General features: G+C 36.6%; 1 long non-coding RNA gene across 1 annotated transcript; it reads right to left on the reverse strand.

The window, feature by feature from the left end:
* Positions 1-7,962: 7,962 nt before the first annotated feature.
* LOC118802675 lies at positions 7,963-9,768 on the reverse strand. Its single transcript, XR_005006765.1, has 3 exons — positions 9,704-9,768; positions 8,347-8,476; positions 7,963-8,080 (listed from the first exon to the last, which is right to left on the reverse strand). It is a non-coding gene; the product is annotated as an uncharacterized LOC118802675 (long non-coding RNA).
* Between the last annotated feature and the right edge of the window lie 582 nt (positions 9,769-10,350).

The raw sequence follows: 10,350 nt of genomic DNA on the forward strand, positions 1-10,350 counted from the left end.
CCACAACTTCGTACACAACACTGAACACACTCTTCCTCCTCCAGAAGCTGCTGTGCGCTGTGTGAGGGCGGGCCGTAAGGACTGTGTTACGAGATTGAGTCATCTTGTAACAAAGGAAAGAAAAGTAGTTTCTGTGGGAGATAGCTAAGAACTGTGTACCAGCACCGGCAAATTAATGTACATACCAGCAACCAGTGGTTGAATTGGAAAAAAAAATTCTAAAGGAATGGAGGGGTCAAAGAACTGGGGGGATGGGGGCGGTAGTGCTAACATCCATTAATGTATATTAGTGGAACATAAAGTAATTAAATAAGTAAAGCGTCACGCCTCCTGCCGAGGACACCTCGGACTGTCTAGAGGACTACAACTACCATGAGTCATTGGGAGATCACATGACTCTCATCCCATCGCCTTCAACCAATGAACATTCATTCCAGCATTCCTCCACACCGGAATTCTAAGGTGTCTCACCTGTTAGTCATTACACTCCATCAGTCAGTTAGTATATAAATCCAGGCTTTAGTCTAGTAGTTTGCCAAGCATTGCCAACACCTCCCGTAGCGTACTGAGTGTTCTTTGTTTGTGAAAGTCCTTCTGTGTATGGCCTGTTTTCTGTGTTTGACCTGCCCTTTTGTCTTTGCCCTTGTTTGCTGATAACCATCTGAACTTTTGGTTTTTGAACTTGGACTGGTCTTTAGTTTACTCTGTGGATGTCCCTTTTGTTTTGGTTCTCTTGCTCTCTGGTTCTGACCACGCCCTCTGTACCACTACCAAGGTCTCAAGTAAACTTCAACCTTGTCTTTTTTTCTGTGAGCATCTGATCTGTGTTGACATAGTAGCATAAAGAATGGTTATCAAAGGCAGATCCATATAAAGACATATATAAAGACATGGCATCTACCTCAAGCCAAACTTCATACTCATGTTTAAGTATTTAAACATGTCATTTATTTGGCTACAGTAAAGACATGTGAATCCCCAATTACTGGGAAGCAGAGAGCCAAAGATTATGCTAATTTTCCTCACATGAACAGTTTGCCACTCACAGGACCAGATTAGGCCACTTTGCGTTTCTCGGATATAAATGAGTGAATCCTGTTAGATGAAGATTTTATGAATGTTATATAAAAATGATGATGGAATAACAGCTTTGCCAGCTTTGGTGATGTGACTGAAGTGAGATTTTCATGTAATTGCAGTGAAACTAGAATTGCAGTTCAATAGAAATCAGTTTGACACACACTTGCTCGCATATCCATTATTAGACTGCTTAACTCATTTAAACCGCACCTCAGCTTTTAGCATTAAGGCCAAACCGGCTCAACACAGCTTACATGACACAGTAGTGGCTCAATACAGCCTACAGTGCCCTCTACAAATATTGGCACCCCTGGTAACCATGAGCAAAACAGGCTGTAAAAACATTCTTTATAGCTGATCCTTTTGAGCTTTAATTCAAAATATTAACAATCTGACCTTTTTTTTTATGTACAATGATTAAAAAAACAATCTTATCAGGAAATAAATATTTTTCTCAAATCTGTTTGTGCCACAATTATTGGTACCCCTTCATTTAATACTTTCTGCAGCATCCCTTTGCAAAGATAACAGCTCTGAGTCTCTCCCATAACACTTAATGAGACTGGAAAACACATGGCAAAGGAACAGAACCCATTCCTCCATACAGAACCTCTCCAGAACCTTTTGATTCTGAGCTCCACACTGTGGTCTCACCTCTTCAGTTCATCCCATATGTTTTCTCTAGGGTTCAGGTCAGGGGGCTGGGGTGGCCATGGCAAAACATTAATTCTGTGGTCAGTGAACCATTTTTGTGTTGATTTTGAGGTGTGTTTTGGATCATTGTCCTGCTGGAAGATTCAACTATGGCCCAGTTTAAGCTTGCTGGCTGAGGCAGTCAGGTTTTGATTTCATTTCTGCTGGCTATTGATGGAGTCTGTGATAACATGTATCTGAATAAACTGTCCAGGGCCTTTGAAAGAAAAGCAGCCCCACAGTATCACAGATCCACCACCATACTTCACTGTGGGAATTGGGTACTTTCCTGTACAGCTATCTTTGTGTTTATGCCAAACTCACCTCTGTTGTTTGCTGCCAAAAACCTCTGTTCTGGTCTAATCTGACCACAGAACATGGTCACACTGAAAGCTCCAGTAATGTCTATCAAACTGTAGCAGGTTGAGTTTGTTGGACAGCAGATGCTTTCTAAAGGCAACCCCCCCAAACAAATGAGTTTGATTGGTTTGGGAGACGTTCTGACCCAGAGGCTTAATTAATGTCTGCAATTCCCCGTCTGTGATGCATGGAGATTCTTTTTCCATCCTCCTCACTGCGTATGGAGTCAGTGTAGACATACATCCTCTTCCTGGCAGATTCTTAACATCTCCAGTTGTTTTAAACTTCTTATTTATTGCCCTTGAAGTTCAGGACTCCTCCCCAGGAAAAAACGAGTGATTTTAACAGGAAGTTTTTTAAAAATAGTAATTGAGACTAAAAGCTCTTAGACTAAAACACAGAGAAACAAGTAATGAATGTGGAAGGATCCAGTACATTGTATCAAAAGCAGTATAGTTAAAACTGTACTGCTCTGCTGAGACTTTTCCTTATTTGCCTTATTTGTTAAAAATCTGTTATTTTGCCAAAGTTAAAAGATCAAATCTGATAGAAATCTTATTTTGAGACCCCTCATCAACAACAATCATAAACAGAGGTCACTCTAGAAACTGCCCATCATTTTTGTTCTGTCTGTTAAAAGGCTCTATTGGCTCACGAGGCTTCGCATTGGTGTGTCGTGCTAGGACTTTAATGATGGTAATTTGTAGACGGTCCCCAATCAGCTCTCAGCAGTGTCAGCAGTTCAGTAGAAATCAATGTGATCTATAAGTTAAAAAGGTGTTGATTCCACATTAAAACTCAGTGGGACCTGATTGTCTTAGTTACAAATAATGATCATTTACACATTTCACCATTCTGTACCGTTACATGTCCATTACTACCTAACCCAGGTATTCAGCAGGGTGAGAGCTGCATCTCCAGATCTGTGGCCAGGTCTATATGTAAACTGAACTGAGTCGAGACAGTTGCCAACAGATCATTTTAAACTATGTAACTATGACCCTCTCCATACACCTATACAAACACTGGTCAGTGTAACAGGTCCATGATGATTTAACTGGGAAGCCGTACAGTGTGTCCCAATTCAGGGGCTGTGTCCTTCGGAGGCTGCATTTGAAGGCCGATTGAGTCACAGTGGCGCGACTAAGCTGTCCCATTTTGAAGCCTCCTACATATGTGGCCGAGAAATGTGTCCTTCTTTTCCATGGCAACAAAGGATGCAGTGGGTCGATCCTTCACCAGCCAACATTTCCCGAGGTTCACTGCGCGCCGGTGAGGATTCGAGAACATGGCAGCATCAACAGAGAAGCAAACGGCGGCTGAAGAGACACTTTTAAATATAAGTTAAATACATATAAATATAAGTATTGGGTAAGGCGAACGGCTAGTGATACAAATGTAACAATCTTATCAGTAGTCGGCAGTAAAGCATCTCCATCTCTAATAAATCAAAAAATTAACAAATAAGATCAAAGTTTCTGTCTCCGTCTTTAAAGAACTTTAAAAGAACTTGACCAGAGTGGTGTTTTGTAATGCAGCCATAAGAGCGGGAACAGCAGTGCTGCCAGTCTTTTAGGTACAATTCTACTTATGGATAATTTCCACAACTGGGGAGCTACATGTTCATCAAACAAGTGCTGGAAAGGTTTAGTAAGAACAGATGTAAGATGAAACACACAGCTCCTAGGAATCCTCCCCCTCAGACCTTCAGGACCTGCAGTCTTATTCAGCTGGATACTTGCTAGACCAGCTGCAACATCAGGCTCATTCAGCATTATAGGAGTAGAATCAACAGTGGCATTAGCTGCGCCCCCAATGGCTGTAGCAGTCCAAATGAACTCTGGGAGATCAAGCTTTATAGGCTCTACAATAAAAAAGCTCAATATCTTCAGAGGTTTAGCACAATATTTCTTATGATTGTTGTTCTGAATTTTTTTAGAGGCAGAAATTGATCAAGGCTATTTGACAGAGTGAACTGGTCCTTTAAATAATGTGACTTTTGTACAGTACTGTATGTGTGTATCCACAATTGTGTGCAAAAGTTTTGGTGCCCCTATGTCCCTGGTCAAACAGTTTGTTTTTTATTCATTTCATATATGTTTTTTTTTTTTCCTTTGCAGGAAGATACTTTGTATAAGTATTTTCTGGTCTTTGTTGTTGTTGTTGTTGTTGTTGTTTTACTTTCTTTGTCATCCTTCATGATTCCTCTTTTGTCCTTATTGTGCAAACAACAAAATAAAAAATAGAATTAAAATAAAAATGATGTCTTGTTGTTTCTCTAAGTGTAAACAAGTGAACACATCCTCTACAGAGAACAGACTTCTGTATTTTAATACACAATTACTATTACTCATTATTCTTATTCTTATTATTATTATTATTAAAAATTAATGATGAAACTATTATCATTATTATATATTATGATTAATAATAATAAAATGTGGCATTATATTTTGTTTTTTTTTTCCAACACACATATATATATATACACACATATGGACAATATGTCATTTCAGAACATCCAGCATTTTATACTTTCTTCTACTTGTTTACTATTTATTTATATTGTGCTTGTCAGTCAAATCCCTTAAATAATGGATTATGGAAATATACCTACCACTGAAATATAAACATAAAAAAAGACTTTACAGGGAGATTCAATTTAAATTATGACAGATTTCATGCTCAGGTGTTAAGGAATTCAGCTGCTGTGTGAACTTAACTGGAATGCAACTACTTGATTATAAAGTAATTATAATTCATAATGGAAGAACCCAGTTTAAATTTCAAATTCAAACATTCAAATAAGATATTATTGTACAATAATTTAGAATCTGATATGGACAAAATCCACAAACGTTGTGTTTGCAGCACAGTTTTGAAATTGTATTAATTGTTAATTCATGTTTATTATGTTTGTCTGTGTGTGCATATGTACAAGTACAGGTTACAAATGTAATAATTTCATAAAATACAAATATTTTAATGCTTTCTCAATATATATTTAAAATTATGAAAATAAATAATAAGCACATTATAAACTATACAACGCATAAAAATGGTTTATATATTTGAACAATTACAACAATTCATATATTAAATCTTTATTTTCTAAATTTCTTTCATTTCTAAATTTAACTGTATTTATTTCTTTGTCTGAGCGGAGATGATCAAATCAAAGTAAATGAAACTGCCTCAGTATTAAAGAAAATACAGTGTAAAGAGAACATAAGCTAATCTCCCATTAACAGAGAGAGAATTTAACCACGCAGTCGACTTTAGGCTGAAATTTCAAACATTTCAAAACATTTGCGCATCAATTTTGTCCATGGTCCGCTTCACCCATCTAAATCCGGGGTCCACACACACCCTAGCATTGTTCTTCTTTATGGTAAAACTAGAAGGAAAGAAAATGTGAAAAAATAAGGTGATAATCCTGTAAAATATATATGATATGCATGATGATAAAATTGAGATTAAAGTTCAGTGAAACGTCTGTTGCAAAAGATCAGGGAGTAAAAACTTACATCACTCCAGCTCTGCTACAGTCAGATCTCGTTTCTTCATAGTTTAAAATGGCACTGATATGGATGGGTCTGGTATAGAAAGTGAAACAGCATGCCTTTGGTGCACTTGAACCTGAGTGAACAGAGTAATAATAATATTCATCATCATAATAAAACTTTGATGAAATTCAGATGAACACTAGTTAAATAGTAAATAAAATCTATACATTGTGTAACAATATAACTCTATTTATATTTTGTTAAAGGTATTTTTGTATTAAACTGAATTGTTTTCAAAATGTTTTCTCTCAGTAGATTATTATAAAAAGCAAAGTGAAGTGTTAAATCAACACTTTGAGGCAGTAAAGTTTTAGATAAGATAAACAAAAAAGCGCAGAATCTGTTCAAATACAATACTAAATAAGTGTGAGAAGTGTTACATTTCAGTCGTTCTGAGATTTTCAGCCAGAGAATTCCCAAACTTAATAATAAAAATGAATAAAAAAGTATATCAATCATTTGAGCCTCATTCATAAACTAAAATCTCTCTTATATCAGTTTAACTGTAGGAATTCTGAGACAATCACAGGTTTAATAGCATCTAGATCATTAAATGAGTCTATAGATTTGTAGACATTGTGTGCTAAGGACAGATATAGCTGGCTGTCATCTGCATATTGATAAAAGCAATTGTTATTTTTATTATTTATGCCAAAAATTATTTAAAGAAAAAAGGCCCTCAAATAAAAAAGGAATTCCATTGATTTCCATTCAGATTGGTTTAGTTTTGAGAAGATTTTAACTTGTATTTAAAATCCATCCGATTCAGGAAATTTAGTCTATTACATGTTCACAATAAACTGACTGTACAGTAATTTCGTTAAAAAGAGTAACTAAATAACTCAAGTAGTTTTCAAATAAATTACTTTTTTACTCTTAAGTGATTCATTTCTTTTTTTAATACTTTTACATTTTTATTACAGTAACAGTACGTAAGTTAGGATTTTCAGTATTCTTTCCAGGCCTGTAAAATTATCACAACATAAATACACACACACTTGCGGGGCGGGGTGCTGGAGCCTATCCCAGCAGTCATTGGGCAGATGACAGGAAACACCCTGGACTGGTTGTCAGTCCATTATAGGGCACAACATAAATAACAGATTCCAATTGCAACGGCTGCTATTGAAATAATGAAGGAATTACACACACCTGTTTCCTGTGTTAGACAGCTAACATAACAATAACTTTGTCAACATCACAATATTTATGGATCTGACTGTATGAAAGAGGCTCAAATCAGAATTGAAACTGTCGGATTCAATGTGTTTTTACTGTTTACACTACAAGTCCAAACCAGAGCTTAGGCCTTTGTGACATTTTATCTCAACGGCTGTTAATTATGGATCTGACTGTATGAAAGAGGCTCAAATCAGAATTGAAACATTTGGATTGTGTGTTTTTACTGTTTACACCACCAACTCAAAAACAAATCTGTGTCACATGTGAAGACTTTTATCTGCAGTGTGAATAGAGTCTTAGACTGTGTCTTTCACATCTAGTTTGTTTTTAAAGTCCAAGCCAGAGGTTTGGTCTTTGTGACAGTGTATTTATTTTATTAGGTTAGATTGGTTTCACTCTACAATAAAGCCCAAATGACACATGTTGTATATTGGTAAGAAATTTGAGGATGCATGTGTCCTTTTGCTCTCATATTCACCACAATTTGAGCCAAAAAACTCCCACTTTGCAGGAAAAAAGGACTAAGATCCTTGGGTACCACAGTAAAACAAAAATAATAAAACTTACTTTATATCTGCTTCTTTATGGTGGTTGTCAGTGTGAATGTTACTAAACAGGATGCTGATGGCAGTTATGTTACACAATCCATGTACCAAAGGCATTGCTTCACTATTATTTTTGTATGCTCATAATAGCAGCAGCTTGTGCTGGAGGAATAGTATAAGCCCAAAGAGTGAGATGTTGAAACAGGGAGATTATGTAAAAATATTACAGGAGCTGACGGGCTGCTAGTAAGAAGAGAAATCATGCTCTGATGTTGATTTCCCTAATTTTGGTGCGGACATCACAAAAAAAGCAAGTGAACTAAACCAAGTCCACTTGTAAGTGAACCGAGGCAGGCCATTTTTGGAGTGCTGTCCAGCAAGTTCCTGTCCCGACACTTAATAGAAGTAATAAATGAAACAAGTAGTAAAGTAAGTAAGTAGTAAATTATATCATCACAACAGATACAATCATTCAGGGGATAATCTGTGGTATGAAAGAGCCAAAAACTCGAAGATGGACTTTAACTTACTCTGTCCCTCTGCACAGGACTGAAGGTAGAGGATGACCAGCAGACCCAGGAGGAGAGAACGAGGACAGACGCTCATGTCTGCAGCTTCAGCTCCAGGAGATGATGATCTATGATCTGAACTGAACTGTAAAGAGGAAAATACCATCTGACCCTCAGCCTCTAATCTGAGCCAAACATCTCTGCACTGACAAAGCTCAGCACTGATAAATGAACAAAAGACAATATGAGCTCTAATATCACCCTCTAATGGCACTCTTAGTAAACGGTGGATAAAATGGTCATTAAAAACTTCTTTGTTGTAATTAGCTGAATTCATTACTGTCACTGCTAGAAATACTGATGAACAAAATGTGACTGAATATTAACTATATTTCACATTTTTAAGCCCACCTTAGAGCAGTGAACTTCAGGAGGTCATGAGTTTGAATCCTGGTGATGCCTCAGCTCTGCGTAGTGAGGAGTCTAAGAGGAGGGAGCCCCACACTGTAAGTCGTATCTTGTTGGTGGGAAGAGGAAATTACTAAATTGGGGCAGGAACAGAGTAAAAATCAGTTAGAATTTTAAGCAATTTCAGGTTATAAGGAGGCAGCCACATTCACCTTTTTTTTCTGAGTGAGCTCAACTTAAACTGTAGTTTATAGGTTAACCTATACAGAATTAAAGTTAGGAGAACATTTGAATAAACTAAAAAAAACTCTGCATGCTTAAATTACAACATCGACCTGGACCAATCTAGACCCTTTCCAACGTCCACCATAGACTGATCCTGCACCCCTTTAAAGTGCAGGCATGCAGTGCTGGTAAACTGGTTGTTCTGTTGTTCTTTCTAGCTAGCAGTGTGTATTTATTGCTCTGTATAAATATGCACTTATTAAGCCAACAGAAGTTCAGCCCTTCCCACTCACACTGAAGTTATAAGGAGTGTTTAAACCCAGACTACTTTTTGAATGGGCAGCCAATTGGAACAGAGCTCATTTACATATATCAGTCTTAAAGGCTGTAATTGTATGGATAAACGAGAGGCTGGAAAAATGGTCATGTAGAAATGACTGTGTTTTTTTTATAACCCACACAAATGTTACAAGTTGAGCAAAAATAAAATGCAAGAAAATGCAGGATATGGGCCCTTTAATGCTGTGAGTTCCTGCCAAAGTTATTACAGGCCTACACTACCCCCTTTTTTCCTACTGAGGAAGGAAAAGAGAGACGAGAAAACACTGGAGAGTCACTTTCACTTTCACAGCTCACAGTCTAACGGTTCATTACTTTACACAGGTTTCATTAATTTACACTGTAATTTCTGTATCAGACTCACAATCACATGTTTAAATGCTGTGAAAACAGCTGGTTTATGGACAGAACTGAACAGAAGCTTCTCAAACTTCTCTAAACAAACACCACACAGTCAGATCCAGACCCTCACACTGCACACAGAGTTATATAACACACTGATACACAGATAAACAGGATCATAAATCAGCTACAGAGATTAAACAACAACAGATAACAACAGAGAGATAAACATACAGATATAGTTGAGAGTATTTGTGAGTAGCTGTCACTCTTATCATGACAATCTCTACTAACAGTGACAGTTTATGAAAAAATAATGGTCGTAACTTTCCATAAAGAATGTAATGATACTGGAGCACATCTGCTGAATGTATCTAGAACCCTTTCAGAGAGGATTAAAGCTCAGATGGCTTTTAGAAAGTGATATTTTTGTTGGATACTGAGCAAAACTTACCTTCACAAAGTGTCCAACAGGCCTTCACTGTTTAATCTCGGCAAAAACAGAAGAGAAATAATAAACATGAGAGCCACCTAGAGGCAAAATTGTGAAATTCACCCACACAATCAATTTCTGTTTACATTTTTTCACCTTACCTAAAGCAGTAATTGTGCTCAGTATTTATGCATCAAACAGTTGTTTTTAGGAACATGAATGCTGTCAGAAGGACGTGCTGTTGGGAGAAAAGTGCAGTTCTGTCAAATCATGAATAAATGTAGCTCACAGAGTAATAATCTTAATAACATCAGTAACATCAGTGACATTACATCAGTGTTAATCTGTTAAACTGTGAGGGTCTGTATGAGACCCCCACTTCAACTCTTCACTCTTACAACTACAGAACTTCCGTTACTGAATGTTATCACAGTTACTAAATAATAGTTCATAGCAGATACTGAATAATTTATAGTAGTTACTGAACCAGTATAGTGATTAATAATTCATTGTAAATATTGAATAATTCATAGAAATTACTGAATAATTCACAGTAGATACTGAAACATTTATGGTAGATACGGAAACATTTATAGTAGATATTGAATAATTCATAGTAGATACTCAATAATTCATAGTAGATACTGAATAATTCATAGTAGTCGATG

The sequence above is a fragment of the Colossoma macropomum genome, unplaced genomic scaffold, assembly GCF_904425465.1.
Source record: "Colossoma macropomum unplaced genomic scaffold, Colossoma_macropomum, whole genome shotgun sequence".
Taxonomy (NCBI): Eukaryota; Metazoa; Chordata; class Actinopteri; order Characiformes; family Serrasalmidae; genus Colossoma; species Colossoma macropomum.